This window comes from Macaca nemestrina, chromosome 18, assembly GCF_043159975.1.
Source record: "Macaca nemestrina isolate mMacNem1 chromosome 18, mMacNem.hap1, whole genome shotgun sequence".
Classification (NCBI taxonomy): domain Eukaryota; kingdom Metazoa; phylum Chordata; class Mammalia; order Primates; family Cercopithecidae; genus Macaca; species Macaca nemestrina.
In genome coordinates, this window is record NC_092142.1 from 7,450,982 (window position 1) to 7,476,731 (window position 25,750).

A 25,750-nucleotide genomic window follows, 5' to 3' on the forward strand; every position below is an offset into this window, starting at 1 on the left:
ATTTACTGGGAAGCTGTTGTGAGTCAAGCACTGTAGTAGGTGCTGGATATAGTAGACCTATCCCCATATAGTGCTGACATGTAGCAGATGAAAGCAGAAAAAAAAAAGTAGGCAAAATGAGAAAAACGAAATCTTAGTATGGGCTAAACACTTTCCTAATGTTTGGTATATTAGCTCATTTTATCCATGAGATGAGTTCTATTCTTACTGACCTGATTTTATATCCAAGGAAGCTGAAGGGCAGAGAATTTGAATAACTGGCTCCAATGTTCACACAGCTAGAACGCTGCAGAACTAGAGCTTGTGCCCCATTGTCTCACTCTTGAGTCTTCATTCTTTATCAGTAAATAGACACAGGCAGGAGGGAGGCAGAATGGGCAGTGAAATGCTTTTGCAGAAGTTGGCATTCAATCTGAAGCTTGAAAAATAAGAAGGAATGACCATTTGGAAAGTAGAGATAAGAGAATCCTATGCAAAAAGCCCAGCCTGTGCAAAGGCACCAAGGTAGGAGAGAGCTGGGTAAATTCAAAGAAAATAAAACATGTAGTGAGAGGCTACAGAAGGAGGGAGGTAGTGACCTTTAAGAAATGAATGGGCCGGGCACGGTAGCTCATGACTGTAATCCTATCACTTTGGGAGACCAAGTTGGGTGGATTGCCTGAGGTCAGGGGTCTAAGACCAGCCTGGGAAACATGGTGAAACTAAAAATACAAAATACACAAAATTAGCTGGGAGTGGTTGTGCACACCTGTAATCCCAGCTACCTGGGAGGCTGAGGCAGGGGAATCGCTTGAACTGGGAGGCAGAGGTTGCAGTGAACCGAGATCATGCCATTGCAGTCTAGCCTGGGTGACAGAGTGAGACTCCATCTCAGAAAAAAAAAAAGAGAGAGAGAGAGATGGGCATGAGTTAGGTGGAGCACTTGATGCCAGGGATTTAAAAACAACCTGGCCAACATGGTGAAACCTTGTCTGTACTAAAAAGAAAAAAATTAGCTGGGCATAATGGTCCATGACTAAAATCCCAGCGCTGCAGAGGCCCCAGCACACCTTGAACTCCTCTGCCTAGGTTATCTCCCTTGTCGTAAATCAGAGATGGGTGTTACTTACTCTACAGTACACACAAACAAGTATCATTTATCAATCCCTGTGTTCTTTTTCACTTAGCTCAAATAGAGCCTCAGAGTCCTTCTGAGCACTCTGGAGTAGGCTGCCATTTTTAATCACCCAGATGTTAAATTTATTCATCAGGATCAAAGTATATCAAATTTGGAAAGGGAGTTGAAAAAAAGACTCCCTGCTTTCGATTCCCATGAGGGCAATAGCTATCCCTCTCCTAGGGGATGTTTTGATAAGATAGCCACTTAAGTTTCTATATCCTCCTGATAATCATATGTTGGAAAAGGATTTAGGAGGAGGATCATAAAACCAGGGATTTCCTAACAGCAGGCTATGGCAGGGCTTACTAAGAATATGCTTCTAATGCATTTTAATGACATGCTTTATATTATCATATTAAAGATTGTAAAAGCATCTAGTAATCATTTAATAAATATTAATGAAGCATTTACAAATTGTACCTTAATTTACAGCATTGGCACTCATATCCTGCTCCGGACATGAATGCCCAGAGACCTGGTGGCTTTGACAAAGACTACCATGGATAAGCCCAGTTCTGTGACATTGTGCCATCCTGGTACCATAAGTGATTTTTTAAAATAGTAATTCTTGGAGGGCAGTTCAGTGCAATGAAGCTTGATACCCAAAGCAGTTTTAGCAATTATTATTCTGTTTGGGGAACATTAAAACATAATCTACCATGAATTTATAATCCATAGCTTCTCTCTCATGCACTTCTTCATAATAGGCAGTAATTATAGGCCCTTGTGCAAAAATTCCTTGCAGATGTTAGGAGATGCTTCCTCGTTCTGTAAACACTGGGGCAGGTAAGGGGTTTATTGCAAGCCATAACCGTGGGATGGCCACTCCCCTGCCACCATCTTTGTTTGATGGTTAGGGAGACCTCCTTTTCTTTACAGGCTCTTAGATACGAGTGGAGGAGCCCCAGGCACAAATTCCTCAGTCCTGCTGTTCTTGCTGGACTCGAGTGCCTTTCAGACAGTGCATTCAAGGTTGAGTTCAGAGCCATCCCTTTCAATTCCCTCTGGACCCTGTTGGATGGTAACCGCGATGGTTCTCACACGGGGCTGGGTGTCACGTGGCTCACGGAAAGCTACAGCTGGAAAGGCCTTAGAAGTCGCCTTGCTCTACTTCTTACTTTATAGAGGAGGACACTGAGGCCCAGAGAGGAACAGGACATTCACAGGCCACACACTGGGCAAGAAGCAGAGATGAAACTGTTACAGGCAAGGGGTCTGGATCCAAACCCCAAGAGAGGGTTCTTGGATCTCATGCAAGACAGAGTTCAGGGCAAGTGCGTAGAATGAAGTGAAAGCGTGTTTTTGAAGAATGTAGAAGAATAAAAGAATGGCCACTCCACAGACAGAACAGGCCTGAGGGCTGCTGCCTGCCCATTTTTATGGTTATTCCCTGATAATATGCTAAACAAGGGGTGAACGACTCATGACTCCCCTTTTTAGACCATATAGGGTAACTCTGTGATGTTGCCATGGTGTTCGTAAACTGTCATGGCGCTGGTGGCAGTGTAGCAGTGAGGACGACCAGTGGTCCCTCTCAAGGCCCATCTTCATTTTGGTGGGTTTTGGTGGGTTTTGGCTGGCATTTTTACTGCCACCTGTTTTTATCAGCAGGGTCCTTATGACCTGTATCTTGGGCTGACCTCCTATTTCATCCTGTGACTTAGAATAACTAACCTTCAGGGAATGCATCATAGTAGGTCTGAGCCTCATTGTACCCAGTCCCTATTGAAGATGGAGTTGCTCTGGTTCAAATGCCTCTGACAAAACCGGATGTCAAGGTGTAAGATCATGCCCTGAGCATTTGCATGCTTCTCAGCCTCACAGCCAAGGAGACCTGGGCATGCCCTGGGGGTATTTTAGAGATAGGGGGGCACCTCTTTATCAGGGGTTCTGGAGAAGGCCTGACCTGGCCTCTGGAGTCTGCCGCTGCCAGTCAGGACGTCCCAGCTAGGCGGGAGCCATGGGCGTCCCAGGGAATCCTACGTACTGAGAGGAGACGGCCAGCAGATGGCGCTGCAGGGATTCAAACTGGAGCAGCCACATCCAAAAGCAACCCCAGGCCAGGAATTCAAAACTCCAGCAACCCGCAGTTGCTGCTTGCAAGTAGAGGCCTGGACTTTAACGACTCCTGGACCCCTCTGGGGAGCTCCAGCCTCGCCTGGAAAGACAGCCGGGTCTAGGATGGGCTGGTGCAGGTATCTGTAGACTGGTCATACTGGGTTTGGGATCAGACCTCGTACCAAGCTGCATAAGGAACAAAGGGAAAACCAGAAGGACTAGCGCAGCTGCTGTATCCCGGCCAGGGTGCTTGCTATGTGGGCAGGACTGCAGCCACAGGCCAGGGTGGAAATGGCAGCCAGAAGGTCTCCCTCTGCGTGGGGTCTCCCTTAAACACAACTTCTTGGGGCCAACTCTAAGGACATCAAGACCGTCTCTTCTGGGGAGGCGAGAAGCTAACACCCATGAAGCTGATGTTTTTCCTTTCCCCTTGGAGGCATGGAGATTGCCACCAGGCCATGTTTAATGTCTTTTAATTAACAGCTTAACTTGGGTATCCATGATGAAAGGGTTTTGCAAAGGAATTCAATTTAGTTTTCAAAATTGCAGAATTAAGTGGATAAAGAAGAGTTTAGGGCAGCACTTACATTTCTGAATATTTAGACTCTTTTTTTTCTTGTTCTTTCATCTTTTTCACACTTCCAATATGTCTCTCTTCTTCTCTCCGTTTCTGTCTGTCTCACACACTTACACAATCACAGCTGCTTCTTATGGCTTCTCCCCCTCCCCTCTCCTGGCAGCTGTGGCGTTTCTCCACAGAGGTGCAGGGAAGGAGGAAAGGCCTTGGGTCCCCTGGGCAGGAGCCGGCTGAAACATCAACCAGAAATACTATCTCTGTACCTCTCAGGTCGGGTGACTTATTGTGCCTCTGAACTCTCTTTCTTCCGTACGTCCCTTTCCCAATTCCCATTCCTCAACTTTGTGCTGCCAGAGGGCACTGTGCCACCTTTAAATCAGATTTAGAAAAAGTTTACGCATGGCACCTGCAGACCTGGACATTCCAGTCAGCTTGCTGTGTCTCCTAGTTGCAAGGGAAGGCTTTGCTTAGAGCAGCCTGTGCCTTGCCTGGTAATACTAGAACTGGCAGCCTCCCAGGAAGGTTGCAAGGGGCCTGGGTGCTTTGCCCTCTCGGAAGCAGACACCAGCACCCCTAAGGTCTAGCTGTGCTGCAGCCACAGCTCACACACCCCTCCATTCTCTCCGAACAATAGGACCCTTGCTGAGATAGTCTGGTGGGAGAGGGGAGGCTCTTTCCTGAACCCCTCTCTCCTAAACACGTTTTATGCTTAAGAGTGCTAAGAACAGTCTACCCTCCTTACAAGACTGAGTGTTTCCTGAAGGCAGGACCTGCATCTTACCGAACTCTCTGGCACACAGTCAACATTCATAAATATTTGTTCAATTAATAAACAAGTAAATGAATAGGATGAATAATCTTTTAGGGTAAGTTAATTACATCTATTTTATTTAACAAGCATTATAGAATTCTGTCTCTGTGCCAGGAACTGCTTAAAGTGTTTTTTAGACATAATCTCATAGATGCCTAACAAAAATGCTGTAAGTTAGACACCATTAACATGTCCTTTTTTCAGATGGAATAGGAGAGATGCAGATTGGGTAGGCAACTTGCACAAGGTCAGGCAGAGCCAGGGTTCAAACTCAGGCAGTCTGGCTTCGGGGCTTTTTCTCTAAATCACTCCCTATGGTTTCTCTTAGTCTTATTCTCCTCTGACCAAGACTAATGTACTTAGATATACCCAACCAGGGAACAAGAATGCATAGAATTTAATCCCCTAAGACCAACTTTCATTATTCAGCTTTCAAAAGACATGGCAAGGAAGGTTTCCAGACAGAAGAGGAATAGTCAGATTTTTTTAATTCACCAAGAAAACGAATAGATTTCTTTCCTTTTATATTTGTAACACACAGATAGCAGTTTTTGATTTTAAACAAGAAAAGGAAGAAGAAAAGTGAGAAAGAAGGGAAAGAAGGATGGAAGGAGGAGGGAGGGAGGAAGGAGAGGGAGGAGAGGGAAACAGGGAAGAAGAAAAGAAGGGAGAAGAGAAGCAAGGAAGGAAGGGAGGGGGGAGAAAAGAAGGAAGGAAAAAAGGGGTAGAAGGAAGAAAGGCAAGAAGGAAGGGAAGAAGGAGAAGGGAAGGAAGGAAGCCTTACTTAATCTCCAGCACAGAAAGTGTTTGCAGCCCTGAGAAACGCGGTTTCTCATTTGCCTGTTACTTGGCACGGTTTCACTGCCTAGAAGCCTGCAGAAATATTGGAAGTCAAGATCCAATATAATAATTGGCTTACAGATTTGAAGAAGGATAGATAGACTCTTCCATTTCCAAGATTCATTAGTCCAGCTTTCCCTATAATAGACAGGGCTTGCTCTACGTGTAAGCCATTTTCTAATCAAATTGGCACACAGTTCGTGCTCTGACTTGGTATAAATGGGCTTCTGTGAAATTGCTCTGCCTCGGCTCGGGCTGGAGTTAGATGGGATGGATTTTTTCTTGCTGACGCTTGATCGTCATGGGCTCTTCATGGAGAAACCCCGTCTCTACTGAAAATATGAAATTAGCCAGGCGTGGTGGCGCATGCCGGTAATCCCAGCTACTCAGGAGGCTGAGGCAGGAGAATCGCTTGAACCCAGGGGGCGGAGGTTGCAGTGAGCCGAGGTTGTACCTTTGCACTCCATCCTGAGCAACGAGTGAAACTATGTCTAAGAAAAAAAAAAAACTCAACCACACATCATTGTGACTTCTATATGTGAAATATTCCCAAAGGATATTTGTCAATGTGAACCAACTGTGAATTATTGCAGGACTTGATATACACAGGAAATTTAATAGGTGCGTGGAGCTTGGTAATGTGGGTATGGAAACCATGGAACATCCAGACATTGGCGATCAACAAAGTCAGCAACATGTGGATGGCTTATGAGAAAAGGTGTGGGCATCGCTCGGATCTGAGTGGGAATCCAAGCTGTGCCACTCAGCTATATGTTGCTAGGAAAGTTTGCAAGCATCTGCGACATAGTGAAAGTTTAAATGACCATATCAGCAAGCATGCGGTTTGGAAGACTGATATTCAGATGAACTTAACTAAGGGTTTCTAGTAATGCTAAGGCTAAAACAGGAAAAAAAGTATATATATATATATATATATATATATATATATGCGTATATATACACTTTATATATAAAAAATATATACACTTTATATAAAATATATAAATATATATTTCTATAAATATGTATGTGTATGTATATAAGTATATATATACATGTGTGCATATATATAAGCCTTATAAATATATATAGAATTTAATCCCCCAAGACCAACTTTCATTATTCAGCTTTATTATATATACACGTTATTTACATGTATTATATATACGTGTATATATATAAGCTTTTTATATATATATATATATATACGTGTGTGTGTGTATATATATATACACGTGTGTGTGTGTGTGTGTGTGTGTGTATATATGAATAAGATCAAGAAGGCCAGAAGAGATTGGAAAGCTGTTTGGCCCTGATAGCAAAAAGCTGATGTGTCACATAGAAGAGACTTAAGTCTTCAGTTCTTCTTTTCCTCTTGTCTTCTCTGTCAAGAAAAATCATCTTCAGTCAGGGTGGAATAGACTTTGGTTTAGGTGACGAAGTCAGTGTTGGTGAAGCAGAATGAAGAGAGTGCTAGCTCTAAAGAAGTCTAAGTATTTTACCTGGACTAATATCCCCAAACAGGAGAGTAACTTGGACATGAGATCATTAAGTATCATTGACAATTTGTGGCAAAAAGCAGAAGGATGTGAGATTCGAAATGGGGAAATATCAGATGATATTCTAATTTTCAAAACAGGTGAAAGAAGCTGGGAGACCCCATAACTGGAGGGTGGTAGCATCTCATGGTATAACCACTATTAATGGTTCACTTGTTTGTCAATGATTAAAGTCCCGTGTGGTCTGATCTGCACATGAGTCTGGACAGGATTATGAAAAGTATGGTTCGTGGATTTCTTGAAGATAAAAGAATGATAACTTGATTCATGTGTCCATTCATTGGGAATAATGTAGACCTAGCAAATGCCGTTTCTTCTCCCTGGAGTGGCAGATTTGGAAAACAGGGTAGACACATGATGTGTGAATTCCAGCAAGACAGTCGACAAGGACACCCTTTTTGGGTACGTGTGTGATCCCTTTGTGAGAAAAGTGGAGGATGGTGGGATAGATATTCAGAAAAGTATGTGGGAAGGTAATACATTATTGGAAATTGGTGCCAAAAATTATAATGAGTGGATTGGCCCATAACCCTGGTGGTTTTCATTGTAGTGATGTCAGTGAGCTTTGTTCTGAGATATGTCCTGATGGCATTTTTTCTGAATGGTTGGATCATGATAGAGAAGGCTGTTCTTCAGTGATACAGATGGGATGGAGTGGAGTGCCTCTGTTTAGTGGAGTCAGGACCTTCATACCCATTTTACAGATGAGGAAATGAGGCATAGGAAATGTATTCATTTCCTAGCATTGCCATAAATTACCACCAACTGGGTGGCTTAAAAACAACAGAAGTTTATTCTTTCATGGTCCTGGAGGCCGCAAGTCTGAAATCAAAATGTCAGCAGGACCAAGTTCCTTCTGAAGGCTCTAGGGGAGAATCCTTCCTTCCTTCTCCCACCTTCCAGTGGCTCCAGGCATTCCTTGGTTTGTGGCCACATCATTCCAGTCTCTGCCTCTGTCTTTACACGGTAATGCCTTTACATGGTAATGTCTTTGTTTCTCTGTGTGTTCTTTTCTCTTTCTTATGTGGATACTCTCTTTGGATCTAGGACCAACTCTAATCCACTATGATTTTGTCTTAATCCTTACCTTATTTACATCTGCAAAGACTTTGTTTCCAAATAACGCCACATTCTGAGGTTCTGGGTAGACCTGAATTTTGAGGGGACACTATTCAACTCATTATGCAATGTATCTCTCTCTCTCTCTCTTTCTTTCTTGAGATGGAGTCCTACTCTGTTGCCCAGGCTGGAGTGCAGTGGCATGATCTCTGTTGACTGTAACCTCTGCCTCCCAGGTTCAATTGATTCTCCTGCCTCAGCCTCCCAAGTAGCTGGGACTACAGGTGCCCACCACCATGCTTGGCTAATTTTTGTATTTTTAGTAGAGACAGGATTTTACATTGTTGGCCAGGTTGGTCTCAAACTTGTGACCTCAGGAGATCCACCCGTCTTAGCCCCCCAAAGTGCTGGGATTATAGGCGTGAGCCACTGTATCCGGCCTCTGAGACACTGCATTTGTAATGAGTTTCCAAGTGATGCCAACATTGTTGGTCCTCAGTCTCAGTTTGAGTGTTACGATCCTGCAAGATACTCAAAGTGAAAAACTGTACTTGGAATTCCGCACCCTCCACTTCCTTCCTTACCCAGGAGTGCCCATTTGGCTGTGGTACCAGCCCATTTATCCTACTTAAAAGGTTCCACAGTTCCCTGTGATTATCCCTCATGATACGGATCACGTTATACACTTAAATTAAATAAAATGCACCCTATCGAATGCACTGCACACAAAAAGAATATTTATTTGAATATTAAGTACAGATAAGACTTCCCTTGGGATTATTTCAGAGCGCATTTGCAGAATTTAATTGCAAGATTTTCCCACTCAGTTTCTTTCTGAACGCTACTTGTGAAAATATTTTCTTTCTGAAGGTAAAGCTCTGCGCTGTTGGTTTATTATTATTATTTTAAATCTGAAGAGCTCTCTGAGCTCGGTCATTACTTCCAGTGTCTAATTAATACTGATGATGATAAAGCAAACAGCCAGGTGACCTAGATTTTCCTTTTCAATTGCTGGCAATTAACATGAATGCCTGCTCATTGTTGCAGAACTTTTGGGAATCTAGTCCTTCCAGTTATGACTCCTTAAGTTGGGGGTTTTAAGAGTTCATTTTGTGTGAAGCATATGTCTTCCAGCACTCCTTCCATTAAGCTTTCCAGGAAGAATGTGAACACACACACACGCACACACACACACAGCAACAATCACCACCACCACCCAGCCAACCCTTTCAGACAACTGAACTGGAAAATTAGAAAATGAATACTCCTCAAGTTTCTCAAGCTACAGAATTGTTCCCATTTCTTAAATAATGACATTTTGTAAAGTCATAGAAATCAGCACTTCAAAAGACATCTTGTGTAAAGATTTCTTCAGATGCGAAAGTCAGAATAGCATGGAAAGACATCCCGGGGATGTCCACCTGGGGTGCCTTCTATCCCTATTTCCTTGTCTGGAAAATGGGTCTCAGGGGACTTAGTTCCCCTTGACGTTGTTTTTTTCCATGATAGTCTTGTAGTTGTTACATGATTGATTTCTTTTGACATTCTCTACAGTTTGTAGATGTGGATTTACAATGTCCCATCCTAAAACTTTCAGAAGCATCAGCCAATTTTTCAAAATCTTGGTTTTGTACCCCTGTGTTATAGGAAAGGAGTCCCAATCCAGATCCCAAGATAGGATTCTTGGATCTCCCACAAGAGAGAATTCAGGGCGGCTGGGTGTGGTGGCTCACACCTGTAATCCCAACGCTTTGGGAGGCCGAGGCGGGCGGATCACGAGGTCAGGAGTTCGAGACCAGCCTGGCCAACATGGTGAAACCCCATCTCTACTAAAAATATAAAAATTATCCAGGCGCGCTGGCGGGCGCCTGTAATCCCAGCTATTTGGGAGGCTGAGGCAGGAGAATCGCTTGAAACCATAAGGCGGAGGTTGCAGTGAGCCAAAATTGCACCACTGCACTCCAGCCTGGACGAAAGAGCAAAACTACGTCTGAAAAAAAAAAAAAAAAGAAAGAAAGAAAGAAAAGCAGAAAGAAAGAATTCAGGGCAAGTCCACAGAGTAAAGTGATAGCAAGTTTATTAAGAAAGTAGGGGAATAAGAGAATGGCTACTTCACAGACAGAGTGGATGAAGGGCTGATGAGCCCCTCATCAGAGTGGATGATGAGCCCCTTGGGGCAGGTTGTTTCCCATTTTGGTGGTTATTTCTTGATGATATGCTAAACATGGAGTAGATAATTCATGCTTCCCCTTTTTAGACCATACAGGGTAACTTCCTGATGTTGCCATGGCGTTTGTAAACTGTCATGGTGCCGGTGAGAGTGTAGCAGTGAGGATGACCAGAGGTCACCTTCGTCACCATCTTCGTGTTGGTGGGTTTTGGTTGGCTTCTTTACTGTAAACTGTTTTTATCAGCAAGGTCCTTATGACCTGTATCTTGTGCTGACCTCCTATCTTACCCTGTGGCTTAGAATGCCTTAGCTATCTGGGAATGCAGCCCAGTAGGTCTTAGTCTCTTTTTTTTTTTTTTTTTTTTTTTGAGATGGAGTTTTGCTCCTGTTGCCCAGGCTGGAGTGCAGCAGCGCGATCTCAGCTCACTACAACCTCCACTTCCCCGGTTCAAGAGATTCTCCTGCTTCAGCCTCCCGAGTAGCTGGGATTACAGGCATGCACCACCACACCGAGGATCTTAGCTTCATTTCACCCAGCCCCTACTGCAGATGGAGTTGCTCTGGTTCACACACCTCTGACAATTGTGATTCTGTCTGCTAAACATCTGAGGATATACTGAGGCAGGTCCAGTCCACTGTCAAGTTAGGAGAAGAACTAATCACAGCAGCAACGACAAATGGACTGCTGAATTCCGTTTACTTTCTTGTAGTGAAAAGGCACGTTATATAGTGCTTTCTGTGTGATAGGCACTCTTGTAATTGCTTTGCAAATATTAACTCATTCAAATCATGTGATGACCCTGCGGGGCACATGGGTAGACCCAGGCAAGGAATTTGTTTAAGGTCCCTAAGCTAATATGGAGTTGAGTTGAGCTTTGAACCTTGGAAGTCTGGCTTTAGAATTTGTTCTCTTAACCACTGCATTTTAGATGCCTCTCAAATGTCTCTCAATTAATATGATCAAGATGACTGCCCTGATAAGGCTATGGCCTGTGTGTCTCTGCTGAATCTATTTAATTGGGATGCAGATTATAAAATTATCAACTTCTGATAAAATTATCATTAGAGCTCTGTAACATCCATTGAGAAAGAAAAAAAAATCCAGTTAAAACGTCTTAACTTGAAAATGTCTTGAGAACATATATTCTATCCAAGTAGAGATATGCAAATGGTATGTAAATCCCCCACCTACCCTCCCCTCCACACTCTTTCCCACCTCTGGATGTAGAGAGGGGGATGATGGGAAAATCTTTGTTGAGATGCTCATTCTACACAGTCAGAGTTTCCTGGCTATAGGGTAATGATGGTCCCAGGAGACATGTTCAGGGAAGCATGCCAAGCCCTTTTAGTTATCCAGGAGATTTTGGTGAGTATTGCCTGAATTTTCTTAGACTGAGCAAGGGTTTGGGATGGGGTTGAAGGAGGGCAATTATAACCCTTGATTATGAAGGAAAGAAATGGTGATTGCTTTTGCTGCTGAAACAAATAGAAATCATCTTTGTAATAACGGCAATTGTTTTCTCCAACCCTCCTCTGCCTCGGTTCACAAAATACCTTATTAAATCTGGAGAATAAAAATGTGCCTGGGGTAATGGTTTATTATTAGAATAAATAATAGGCAATATGTTTCTTCCACCTTGCAAGGTATCAGATGGAAAGACATTTCATGGTTTAGCTTGTAAAGGTGCTTACATGTGTCAGACCAGCCAGGCTCTTCATGGCCAGGGGCAGCCCTTTCATTTCAAGACCAGCATCAAACCTGAAATGAACAACTCCACAAGACTGCATTCTTGCAGAAAGCAGATGTGGGAGGCCGAAGGGAATCTTGGCCATGTGCTGCTTGGGGCTGCCATGTCTTGCTCAATGTTTGTCTATCTGATTAATCTGCCTGGACCTGGGGGACTTCTTTTGTTGATAATGGGGTCTTCACCAAGTGGGTGCATGGCAGACTGAGTGTGAAAAGCACTTCCTCCCAAGAAAACATCTCATTAAAACCTGTAATTTGAGGTTTGTTCAAGTTCTGTGGGCATCCTGACCTCTGACATCCCTTTAATCAGATAACCAACACTTGAATCTCTCCAGTGACTTACAGCCAGAACAGTGAGTCTCTTGATATAAGTACCATTATTACCAAACAATATGATTTTTAAAGGAACAGCAGGAGAAGTGCTCACTAAATGAGTTGTCCTGCCTGGAAGATACCACACCATGGGTCATTCAAGTGCTAAGAATGCTAAGTGTTTTGAGATTTTAGGATGTGCTCTGTAAAGTATTCCTAAGGACTGTTAGCCATAAATTAAATATGTTAGAGCTTTCAGCATTTGGGCTTGTTGTGCAAGTTTACGTATAACAACAAATCCATTATTATTTTTTCTACTTAGTACTTAGCCTTGTCAAGCTCTTTCCTCCATCTTTCTCGACCCTCCAAAGCTGGCATCCTTTCAAAACCAGACAAGATTTTAGCAGCAGATAATGGTCCTCCCCAAGGTTAAGATGAAAACATCATAGGAGAGCTGGGTGGGTTCTCCAAGTTATTTTTTCAAGTGTTTTTTATTTTTTCATTTATACAACATGAGCCAGAGTCGAGTTAATCATTGCTGACTTGAGTCATTGTTGTGACTTTTTGTTTTTATTTTTTAAATTGATTATTTCTCACCTCCTTTCCCGAATCCTAAGCATTTACTACTACAACACACTTTTTCTCCCTTGTGACAAAAAAAAAAAAAAAAAAAAAAAAACTGCCATGACCAGTGGTGGGATCTGTATTTGCTTATCTGACATAAACTATCCTGTCTTCTTAGAATCAGAGGACACACTTTATTGTGTGATACAGTTGTAAAAAGCAATGGATATGATTACAAACATACGTTGGATTGTAGGACTGTTTTATATTCAAAGATTTCAGGCCTTTGTAAACTCAGATATCTAATAAACATTACATAGGAGACCCTAGGAGCAGACTAAGCAAAGTGACCTCTTTTTATTTTACGCTTGTACTTTTACTTTCCTCCTGAAGAGAATCCACACAAAAATATGTAATGTCCCTGCAGAATTGGAGCTTTGTTTTGTTTTGTTTTTCAAGATAGCTACCCTATATTTATTCTTTTGGTGCTATGGGGAGTTATTTTGATGTTATTATTATTATTATTATTATTATTATTTTGAGACAAAGTCTCACTCTGTCACTAGGTTGGAGTGCAGTGGCGTGATCTTGACTCACTGCAATCTCCGCCTCCCGGGTTCAAGCAATTCTCCTGCCTCAGTCTCCCAAGTAGCTGGGACTACAGGCATCTGCCACCATGCCAGCTAGTTTTTTGTATTTTTCATAGAGACGGGGTTTCACCATGTTGGCCAGGATAGTGTCGATCTCTTGACCTCGTGGTCCTCCTGCCTCAGCCTCCCAAAGTGCTGGGATTACAGGTGTGAGCCACCACACCCGGCTGAGTTATTTCATAGCGACCATTAATCCAGCACTTACTATGTGCCAAGCCAGATTTGGCTTTGATGCTCTACAAATAACATCTCATTTAATTATTACAATAACCCTATAACTTAGAAGCCATTTAAATAATATGATTATGGCTGCTCTTTCTATGAATTTATAAAAGCGATGCATGCTCATTGGAAGAAGTTGAAGTGAAATAACAGCATCCAAGATTAACAGTGAGAAAACCAGCTCCACTGCCGCTTCTTCTCCACTGTTGGTCTGGTTCCCAGGACATCATTTTTGTGCTTTTTGTCTGAAGTTTGTTGTTTATCATTCCAGACTTTTTTCCATGTATAAATGGATATTTTTCTGTGCATGTGCATGTGTGTGTGTGTGTGTGTGTGCATTGTTTTTTTATGCATAAATTGATTATAGGTTAAAAATTGTTTTAACTTGCTTTTGTTTTATTTCATCATGGACATCCTTACTTAAATCATTCAGTTTCTAATGGATCCATAGTATTCCATACTATAGATCAAAGATTGGACAATTATGGCCATGGGCCAAAGGCAGCCCACTGCTTGATTCTATAAAGTTTTTTGTTTTGTTTTGTTTTGTTTTGTTTTTGAAATGGAGTCTCACTCTGTCCCCCAGGCTGGAAGGCAATGGCACGATCTCTGCTCATTGCATCCTCCACCTCCTGGGTTCAAGCGATTCTCCCATCTTAGCTGCCTGAGTAGCTGGGATTACAGGCACTTGCCACCATGCCCAGCTAATTTTTTTTTTTTTTTTGGTATTTTTAGTAAAGACAGGATTTCACCATGTTGGTCAGGATAGTCTTGAACTCCTGACCTCGTGATCCACCCACCTTGGCCTCGCAAAGTGCTGGGATTACAGGCGTGAGCCACCGCGCCCGACCCTGTAAGTAAAATTTTATTGGAATACAGTAACAACCATTTGTTTACACACTGTATCAATGACTGCTTTTTTTTTTTTTTTTTTTTTTTTTTTTTTTTTTTTTTTTTTTTTTTTTTTACCATGATGGCAGAGCTGAGTAGCTGCAGCAAAGACAAGAGGGTGTATGGCTCTCAAAGTGTAATATATTTCCTATTTGGCTCTTAAGAGAAAAAGTTTTTCAGCCTCTAATGTAGATGAACCACAATTCTTTTAACCATTTCATTACTTGTGGACAGTGGCATTCTTCTCAGTTCTGGGTCTGTTCCATGACAAGCGCTGTCCTTATTTCCTCATTTGCCCTTGCGCTCTGTTAAAGAGATTCCTAGAATGTGAACCATTGAATTAAAGGAAATGGAAGTTCTGCATTGTGATAAGTGCCATCTGCCCCCTCAAAACAATTGGTACCAATTTAGCCACACTTCTTAAAAAGATAGTATCAAACCTTTCGAAATTTCAAAGAAGCTGTTGCCTTGCGGGACAAAGCCAGGATTTAGACCCAAGTCATTGGACCCAGTACTTCTTGTGAAAACCTGCTGTCTCTCTCATTAATTTGAATACCAATTGCTGGTATTTGCTGAATTTTTAAATGTGCTGAGTGCTTTGCTTAGTAATTCAAATAGATTATGCTCACAATAATAGTAGACACTATGCAGGTACCATATTGTCTCTATGGTACAAATGGGGAAATTGCCTGCAGAGACTATATAATGTGGCCAACATTACGTAGGTGATGTACAAGGACTGGACTTCCTTCGTCTGATCCTGAACCTCCAGTCTCCATTGGGGAGAAAACTGGATCTACAGAAGGGCTTAGTGCTTTGATATCAGAGAAATCTAATTTGGTGGAAATTATTCTGGTCCTTACCTCAAGAAGCCAGGTATGGAAATGTATGTGTTTTATGGAACTAGATAACACTAGCTAGTCAGTGCATGTCTTGTAGAGAAACACAAGTGTGTAAACAGCATCTTGTCAGGGTAGAGTAGCTAATGAGTACCTGCTAAGGACAAGTGAGGCACAGATTGGGGGAGGAAGGCTAACAATGTCGGTATCCATGGTTTTGGCTGATTTACTTGACCCTGGAAGCTGTGTACAACAGTGATTCAGAGAGGAAACCTAGTCAATCCATCTGGATGGTAATTCCCTCTTGAATACTTCCTATCTTTATGGTTTCAGGAATTTACTCACTCCGTGCCTCAGTTTCTCTACCTGTAAAATAGAGCTAGAATCAAATCAGCCAATGAAATCAATTGTCAGCTGCTTACAAATTTCTGAGAATTAACTGAGCTCGTAACTAGGAACTGTTTAGCTCATTTTATGACATGTTATAAACGTTGGATACATTTTAACGACTGTTAGTGTGAAATTTATTTCAGCAAAAAGTGATTAAGGCCGGGCGCAGTGGCTCACATCTGTAATCCCAGCAGTTTGGGAGGCCCAGGCGGGTGGATCATTTGAGGTCAGGAGTTCGAGACCAGCCTGGCCAACATGGCAAAACCCCATTTCTACTAAAAATACAAAAATTAGCCGGGTGTGGTGGCGCGCACCTGGAATCCCAAGTACTTGGGAGGCTGAGGTGGGAGAATAGCTTGAACTTGGGAGATGGAGGTTGCAGTGAGCCAAGATTGCACCACTGCACTCCAGCCTGGGTGACAGAGGAAGAGTTTGTCTCAAAAATAAATAAATAAATAAAGTGATTAAAACAATTACTTTCCTAGCAGCATAGTTAAAATTGAGCAAAACCTATGTTATGTAATCCCAAAGTACCTTCGCTTCCACCCTCCACACCCCAATCTAGTGTTCTCCCTTACTTTGTCCAACTTTTGACTGTGCCATTCACAGTATCTTGTTTCTGTATCCTTGGGGAGATCCGCCTGCTCAACTCCTATTTACTCAGTAAGGGCTACATCGAGGGTCTCATGTCCAGAAACACCTGACTGATGTCTCCTCCACTGCTTTCCTCCTTCAGCAGGCTGGGCTGCTGCCTCTCCTTTGAGCAGCCCTGGAACCCTATTGTTTTCTTTTCTGTCACATATGACCCTGTATCATCATCTTTATTTTATTCATCACTCCTCCCCTGTCTTTTTTAAATAAAATGTACAATGTGTCATTTATTTTATACATTTTTTTGAGTTTCACTAAGAATTTCTTTCATTATTATTATTATACTTTAAGCTCTAGGGTACATGTGCACAATGTGCAGGTTTGTTACATATGTATACATGTGCCATGTTGGTGTGCTGCACCCATAACTCATCATTTACATTAGGTATATCTTCTAATGCTATCCCTACCCCCTCCCCCTCCCCACAATAGACCCTGGTGTATGATGTTTGCCTTCCTGTGTGCAAGTGATCTCATTGTTCAATTCCCACCTATGAGTGAGAACATGCGGTGTTTGGTTTTCTGTTCTTGTGATAGTTTGCTGAGAATGATGGTTTCCAGCTCTATCCATGTCCCTACAAAGGACACGAACTCATCCTTTAAAATGTATGAGGTGTCATTTAGATACACATCCTCTTTCATTAGCACAGTGTTAGGCAGTTAGTACCCAGAGTACACATCTCAAATGTGTATGATAATCCTGAAATGCATCAAGGAAAAGGCAAACTGCGGGGCTCACCTTAGGTACTTGGAGACGTGTGTTTATAGGAAAATGCCATCTTGTTTCAGAAAAATTTATAATGATTACAAAAACAGCAACACTGAGAAATACTCACAGCTACCAATTGATTTGATTTATTGAGTTCTATGCTGCTAAACTTGTCCAGTGCTTTCCTTCTAAGTGATTCACAATTGTCCTGAAAACTGGGTTTTCCATTCTATTATTGCGGACATGAAAACATGCACATCTGTTTATCCATTTATTTATTGTGTGTCGTATATTTCTTTTGACTCCTATTTTCCCCAGTTCAAGTTAATCTCTCACCAATTCCCTCTTGCACTTGACTCTTCTGCCATATTCAATTATTGCACTTCCGTAATCTCACTGAGCTTTCCACACATCCCCGCTCCTTTCCTCCGAATATATATTTTTTTCATTCTTTCCCTGGATACATTGTCTAAAAGACAGAACAAAAACAACCAAACAAAATACACTAACACCTTTCTCAATTCTCTAATACAAGTTTGGCCACCTCCTATGCACTGTGAGTACCTCTTGTACTTTCACTATACAAATGTTCTCTGTATTGTAATTATCCATAGACTTCATCTTTTCCCCCACCTAGACAATAGCTCCAGCAGCCTTCTTTGCTATTGTATTCCTGGCACCTAGGACAGTGTCTGACATCCAGAAGGTGCTTGAGATATATGTGTACATATATATGCATGTGTGGGTATGAGTGTGTATGTGTGTGGGTAAATGGATATATATGAAAGGATGGATGAGTAAACAAGTGGATTCCAACATCATACTCATCTCGAGAAAAGGAAGACTCAGTTCTAGTTCTTGCAGAGCCAGTCTGATGTGTGGGAGAGAAAATCAGACTGGAAATAGGGTCAGAATAAAGCGGGAAGAACTGATAAGAGAGAACTCAAAGTCAGGAGAAGGATGAAAAACGCTGAGTGTGAGAAAGCGTCTTTGGCCCTGTTGGCTAAATGAAGATAGGAGATGGGGAAGATGAATCCCTGCTATTAAACATCCCACTCAACCAGGAGAGCAAAGGGTCTCATGCTGAAGTTTATTGCTTCAGTTTCTAACCTTTCATAAGTGCTTACTTGGCAGCCCTTTCGAGAGTGGTATTTGATTCTGGAAGCATCTTAAAGGAGCAGCGCCCGACCTTCCACTTCCCTTTTTTTTCATTTAGGCCATAAAATATATTGGTTTTGTGCATTACTGCCATGGGAGAAAAAAAATATCACATGTTAGTTTCCAAATGAAATGACATTTGATGAAGTGTACATTTAAGATATGTTTCAAGGCTGGCTTTTAAAGAGTGCTCAGGTAGGGTCTTTCTTCATCACAGACTGTAGGGAGTTACAGGTGCCTTTTTCCAACCCCCCCCCCCAATCCCCGCACCCCGAGCCTCTCCCATAATGGTTATGGGGAAATTTTTTAAAGAGCCTCATTTGTTGCAGCAGTAACTTAGTGAGTGTTCCGAGCACTGTTACACCCTGTTTGGGATGCTGTTTGATGAGCAAGGCTGCAGCCGAAACACACAACACGTGATGGGACTCTGCCATTTTGTGCAGTGGACAGCTCTGTCTTCAGGGAAGATGTGAGGAAAGCATGGATCTGCATTTGTTGATCGCTACTTAAAGGAGGGGAGGTCACTGGCCACCTTACTCATGAGATATGTATGTCACTGAATTGACTCAAATTGGCCAGGGACTCCCACTTCCAAACAAAGGGGTTGGCAGTGGGTGGAGTATGGTGGTGGTGGTGGCATCCAGTTTCTTAATTACTTATGAAATAGTACAGGTGCATGACCCCAAAAAAGAAGCTGGATATTATCACTAGAATATAAGCAAAACAATATGGGATGCTGTGCAGGGAAAAATAAACACAGCAAAAACAAATATGTCTACTATGGAGATTACTTGAAATGTCCTTTTCATTATTCACAAATCTCATTTTCCTTATTAGGCTTCATTTGAAGGGCAGCAAAGCTATTTCCTTGGCTACTGTTGGATTTTGCATTTGACATTGTCTGCAATAGGAATATGATCGTGTGCTGCCACTTCACATAGCACAGGTCAGAGGTCAGCAGGCCACCTGGTTCCTTCAGTGTCAACATTGTGCTCCTGTGAGTCTGGCAAATCCTTGTAATATTTGAAGGCAGATGTTAAAAATACTAATCTAAGATATACTTTTTTTTTTTTTAATAGTGTGAGACAGAGTCTCGCTCTTTTCCCCAGGCTGGAGTGCAGTGGCGCGATCCTGGTTCACTGCCTACCTCTACTGCCCAGATTTAAGCGATTCTCTTGTCTCAGCCTCCCGAGTAGCTGGGAACTACAGGTGTGTGCCACCACGTCTGGCTAATTTTTTTTTTTTTTTGTATTTTTAGTAGAGATGGAGTTTTACCATGTTGGCCAGCCTCTTCTGGAACTCCTGACCTCAGGTGATCTGCCCACCTCGACCTCCCAAAGTGCTGGGATTACAGGCGTGAGCCACCATGCCCAGCCAAGATAAACTTTTTATTAATTAAGGAAAATCAATGCTATCACTATTACTGTACATTTTTTTAAAACACCTGTATTTCTGCAAGGTACTGATATTAAAATACTTTCTGATTATTAATGTCCTGCATGTTACGAAGGATAATTTGAAAACTACAGAAAAGCATTAAGAAGGAAGCATTGCCCTCAGTCTTTAGTTGCATCGGCTATTAGTTTTATATTTTACACATAGATAACGTGTTCCCTTTTGAGTTAATTTTTGTATAAAGTGTGAGGTTTAGGTAAAGGGGTGTGTGTGTGTGGGTGCACATCCAGTTACTCTAACATTATTTGTTCTGGGCATATCACTTTTTATAGGTTTTCTTAAAGGTAGTATTATAACACATATCTTTCTCTCAGTCTACAAGACTCAGTATTTTGCCTCTTTAATTGGAACACAGAAACGTTATCACCCGTGTTAATTACCTTGACTCTCGTGATTGTTTTTACAATTTATACATCCATTAAAATACCAAGTTGAACACCTTAAATATATATAATTTTTATTTTTTAATTGTGCCTCAGTAAAGATGGGAGATAATAAAACTTATCACCATGTATGTCTCTTTTTCTTTAGTCTTTATGTTTTGTTTATCTTTTTTTTTTTTTTGGAGCGCAGGGGACAGTCTTACTCTGTGTGCAGTGGCGTGATCTTGGCTCACTGCAACCTCCGTCTCTTGGTTTCAAGCGATTCTGCTGCCTCAGCCTCCCAAGTAGTTGGGATTATAAGCAGATGCCATCATGCCCAGCTAATTTTTGTATTTTTAGTAGAGACAGAGTTTTGCTGTGTTGACCAGGCTGGTCTTGAACTCCTGACCTCAGGTGATCTGCCTGCCTCGGCCTTCCAAAGTGCTGGGATTACAGGCATGAGCCACTGCGCCCAGCCTATGTTTTGTTTATCTTGTGTATTGTATATCCATAAATTGAAAAGCTCTTCATGCAATTCCCCCTGCCCCTGCCTTTTTTTTTTCATTTTTTGCTTTAAGATATTAAACATTTTTTAATGAACTCAAGAGTACAGTCACCTATTAACATTTACCCATATGTTTACCCTTTCCATTTCCAGCACTTCCTTTCTTGTTGTTTGAAGTTTCCTTCACGTATCATATTTCCTTTAACTGGAAAACTTTCTATAGTGATTATTTTAGAGCAGGTCCATCTGCAGTGAATTTGCTTAGTTACCTTCATATTTCACTTTCATTTCTAAAGGATATTTTCATTGGATTTAGTATTCTCAGTTGACAGTTATTTTCTCAGTTCTTTTGTTTTTGTGTGTGTTTGTTTTTGAGACAGAGTCTCGCTCTGTCCCCAAGCTGGGGTGCAGTGGTGCAATCTCGGCTCACTGCAAGCTCCGCCTCCCGGGTTCACGCCATTCTCCTGCCTCAGCCTCCCGAGTAACTGGGACTACAGGTGCCCACCACCGTGTCCAGCTAATTTTTTGTATTTTTAGTAGAGACGGGGTTTCACCGTGTTAGCCAGGATGGTCTCGATTTCCTGACCTTGTGATCCGCCCGCCTCGGCCTTCCAAAGTGCTGGGATTACAGGCGTGAGCCCCTGCGCCCGGCCTATTTTTTCAGTATTTAAATAACTGGGTGCTACTTTCTGCCAACCTCTCTGGATTTTCATTTGTCTGTTTTGTTTACTTTGAATTTTGTTTTAAATCCATAGTTATTTGAATTGTTGGGTCTTTACAAGTATTGCATTGTTTGTCTGGCTGTTTTCAGTGTGTTTTAATTTTAGGCTGTACCAATGTGATTATGATATATGTGGTTGTGGATTTCATTGATTTTAACTCTTAGTTTCTTGAAACTGTGTTTATATCTTTTGTCAAATGTAGGAAGTTTTCAGCCATTATTTCTTAGCATGTTTTTTCTGCAGTGAACTCTTGATCCTTATATTCTAGAATTCCAGTAACATGAAATGTTGTACCTTTTGATATTTGTTTCACAGTCTCTGAGTTTCTCTTTTTTTTTTTTTTTTTTTTTTTTTTGAGACAGAGTCTTGCTTTTTCACCCGGGCTGGGGTGCAGTGGCGCGATCTCCGCTCACTGCAAGCTCCGCCTCCCGGGTTCACGCCATTCTTCTGCCTCAGCCTTCCGAGTAGCTGGGACCACAGGTGCCCTCCACCTTGCCCGGGTAATTTTTTGTATTTTTAGTAGAGATAGGTTTCACCATGTTAGCCAGGATGGTCTCGATCTCCTGACCTCGTGATTCGCTTGCTTCGGCCTCCCAAAGTACTGGGATTACAGGCGTGAGCCACCCTGCCCGGCCCGAGTTTCCCTTTTTTTTTTTTTTTTTTTTTTTTTTTTTTTTTACATTTTTTTTCCTCTATGTTTAGATTGGATATTTTTTATGTGCTCAAGTTTACTTCTTTTTCTTCTGTTGTCTTCATTCTGTATTTGGACACATTCAGTGAGATTTTATTTTATTCCATTTTATTTAATTAATTTTGTTGAGATGAAGTCTCACTTTTATAGTCCAGGCAGGACTGCAGTGGCACGATCTCAGCTCGCTGCCACCTCTGCCTCCCGGGTTCAAGCGATTCTGCTGCCTCAGCTTCCTGAGGCTGGTCTTACAGGTGCCTGCCACCACGCCCCACTCATTTTTGTATTTTTAGTAAAGAAGAGGTTTCACCATGTTGACCAGGCTGATCTCGAATTCCTGACCTTAGGTGATCTGCCCCCCATGGCTTCCCAAAATTCTGGGATTACAGGCATGAGCCGCCATGCCCAGTCCGAGATTTTGGTTATTTTTACGGTTGTAAAATTTCCTTTTGGTTCTTTTTTTTTTTTTTTTTTTTTTTTTTTGAGACAGAGTCTTGCTCTGTCTCCCAGACTAGAGTGCAGTGGCACGATCATGGCTCACTGCAACTTCCGCCTCCCAGGTTCAAGCGATTCTCCTGCCTCCGCCTTCCGAGTAGCTGGGACTACAGATACCTGCCACCATGCCCAGCTAATTTTATTTTTGTAATTTTAGTAGAGATGGAGTTTCATCATGTTAGCCAGGATGGTCTTGATCTCCTGACCTCATGATCCCCTCGCCTCAGCCTCCCAAAATTCTGGGATTACAGGCATAAGCCACCGCGCCCAGCTCCTTTTGGTTCTTTACATCTTTCGTTTCTTTGCTAACACTGTCCATTTCTTTTATTTTCATTTATTTTCAGTGTGTTTTTTCTTACTCTTTGGAGCAGTTGTGTAACAGCTGCTTTAAAGTTTTTATTTGATAATTCCAACATCTTTGCTATCTGGATGTTGGTGTCTGTGAATGTCTTTTCCCATGCAAGTTTAGATTTTCCTGGTTCTTTGTATGCTAAGTCATTTCGGTTTGTATCCTGGGTATGTTGAAGATTGTGTTATGAGACTCTAGGCCTTGTTTAAATCCCATGGAAGTTGTTGATATGTTTGTTTTAGTAAGCAATCAATCTTGTTGGTTTCAGGCTGAAAGCTCTTGCTTTTCTTCTGTGGATTTGTTTCCAATATCAGTTCTGTTGGGTGTCTCCCATGTACATATCAAGTCTGGGACGTGGGCAGTAGTCTGTTCCTTAGTTCAATTATCAAAGCTTATGGAAACTTTTTAGGGTCAGATACAGACATGAGCAGAGAGGTGAGTGCAAGAGTTTGTAAAAAATAACGTATGAGGGTAATTCTCCCCCATTATTTTCTCTCCAGGATCCTCAAAGTAATACTTGTTTTCGAGGGTTCCCCATTTTTTGTCCTCCACCCAGAAAGCTGGTGGTATTTTGTTTGTTTTTCATTTTTCTGTTCACATGCTTGGCATCTGAGTCTGCATTTAGGGCCAAGTGTCGAGAGAAGAGAGGAAATAAAGAAAAGCAATGGGAGGTGGGAGTTGTTTGCCCAACCTCTTGGGACCGCAGTCGTAGATGTTAAGTGTCTGTAGCCGCCCCACTTGCCACTGTTGTTTATACAGGAACACTATCCTGAGATTGCCTGGAGACTGCAGCGTAAGAGGAGAGATAAACTTTTAAAAAGAAAGAATAATAATAATAAAAAAAAGAACAATGGGGATTTTCCCTATTCTCTAAGCATTAAGATTCCTGTGTCTCGTTTCTCAAGACAAAACCAAAGTGCTTCTCCTGAGTCTCTATCTGCCTGGGTGTCTGATTTTCAGCTCTTGGCTACCTTGCACCCACACTAAGGGGTATTGGTGGTGGTACCACTTATCTGGTGGTACTTTAAATTTTGGTCGTTTTGTTCCCCCCTCCACTTGCTGCTATTTAATTTTTGCAGATCTCGAATAGCTGCCCCGTGCATTCTATACAGTTCTCCTCTCTGCGTTCAGTCAGGGAAGCAGGATGAATTCTTTCGTCTCCATCTTGTCAAGAACCGAAACCTCGCTACCCACTTCATTTATTTTACTGTGTTAAAATACACGTAAAATAAAATTCAGCATTTTCACCATTTTACAGTATACATTTTACTGGCGCTTAAGTAAACTCTCAATGTTGTGCAAATATTATCCAGTTTGAGAACATTTTAATCACCCCAAATAGAAACCTCATACCCATTAAGCAGTCACTCCTCCTTTTCCATTAACCCAGTCCTCTGGCAACTGTTAATTTGCTCTCTGTTCTCAATCAATTTTCCCCACTTCATCTTTTAACAGTTTATGGAGACATAATTTACATAATATAAAGTCACCTATTTCAGGTGTATAATTCAATGTGGGTTTTTTTTTTTTTGGATGTTTATAGAATTGTACCAGTTTCTTTTTTAATTTTTGGAGTATTTCTCCTAGTCTTTTCCTCTTTAGTTTCTTTTTCTTCCTTTACTTTTATCTTTTTTTTTCTTTTTCTTTTGAGACGGAGTTTTACTCTTGTTGCCCAGGCTGGGGTGTAATGGTGGGATGTTAGCTCACTGCAACCTCTGCCTCCCGGGTTCAAGCGATTCTCCTGCCTCAGCTTCCCAAGTAGCTGCGATTGCAGGCACCCAACACCACCACCCCCCAGCTCATTTTGGTATTTTTAGTAGAGTTGGGGTCTCACCATATTGGCCAGGCTGGTCTTGAACTCCTGACCTCAGGTGATCCACCCGTCTTGGCCTTCCCAAGTGCTGGAATTACAAGCATGAGTAATTGCACCCGGCCTTCCTTCCTTTTCTTTAATGATCTGTTTCACTGTATTTTTAACACAAGATAGGAACCCTAATATTGTATATTTCTGTGGTTTCTTTTCTTAAAAACTAAATGGTGTCTTTTAAACATTTTTCAGATCTCTATATTTAAAACTTTGTTTCTCAGTGGTACATGTTATGCTACACTATCAGTATAGTATGTTTTTAATTTTCCCATTATCACACATCATAATTTTTTTTCATAAATAATGCTGTGGTTCATTGACATGGAAGTAAACATTTGTGTGCCTCTCTGCCTATTTTCTTAAGAGCTACTCTTAGTTGTAATATTTCTGGGTAAAAAAAAAGGCATAGAAAAGCACTGATTTTAGATTTTTGGGCTCTGGTGCATTCCTTAAGTAAAGATTCTTCTTTTTGTTTTAGAAGAAGTCAGAAGAAACTTTCTGTACAAAATGCGTAAAATATACATCAAAAGGTTCCTAAACCTCCATATCCCTTCGTAAAAGTTTCAAAAACTTACAGTATATTGTCTGGTGCTGGAAGTCGGGAGTTGTTTCATTGGTTAAAAAAAAAAATACCGGAAAGATACATAATAAAGACGAATGAAGACCTAAATTTTATTTCGGCCTAAACTATTTTAGTTCACAGTGGAGTCTACTAGCTCCTGATGACAGAATGACCATATATGTCAAATTTCCTTGTGTGTGTTACTTTTTATCTGTGTTCTTAGTATAATCATGTAATACCACTCCACCCATCCCTCTTAACCCACCTATGTTTTCTTGTTTGGATAATAAGTTATATGGTCACTCTAAAGAAGCATCCTTGGACATTAAGTAAAACATGTCAACAGGGCAAAGATAATCAATGCAGGGCATATGTATTG

The 25,750-nt window shown here is 41.6% G+C and overlaps 1 protein-coding gene across 1 annotated transcript in view; it reads left to right on the forward strand.

Moving 5' to 3' along the window:
• Positions 1-25,750, forward strand: part of LOC105467818 (RNA binding fox-1 homolog 1) — a 2,482,591-nt gene that overhangs the window by 1,790,681 nt on the left and 666,160 nt on the right.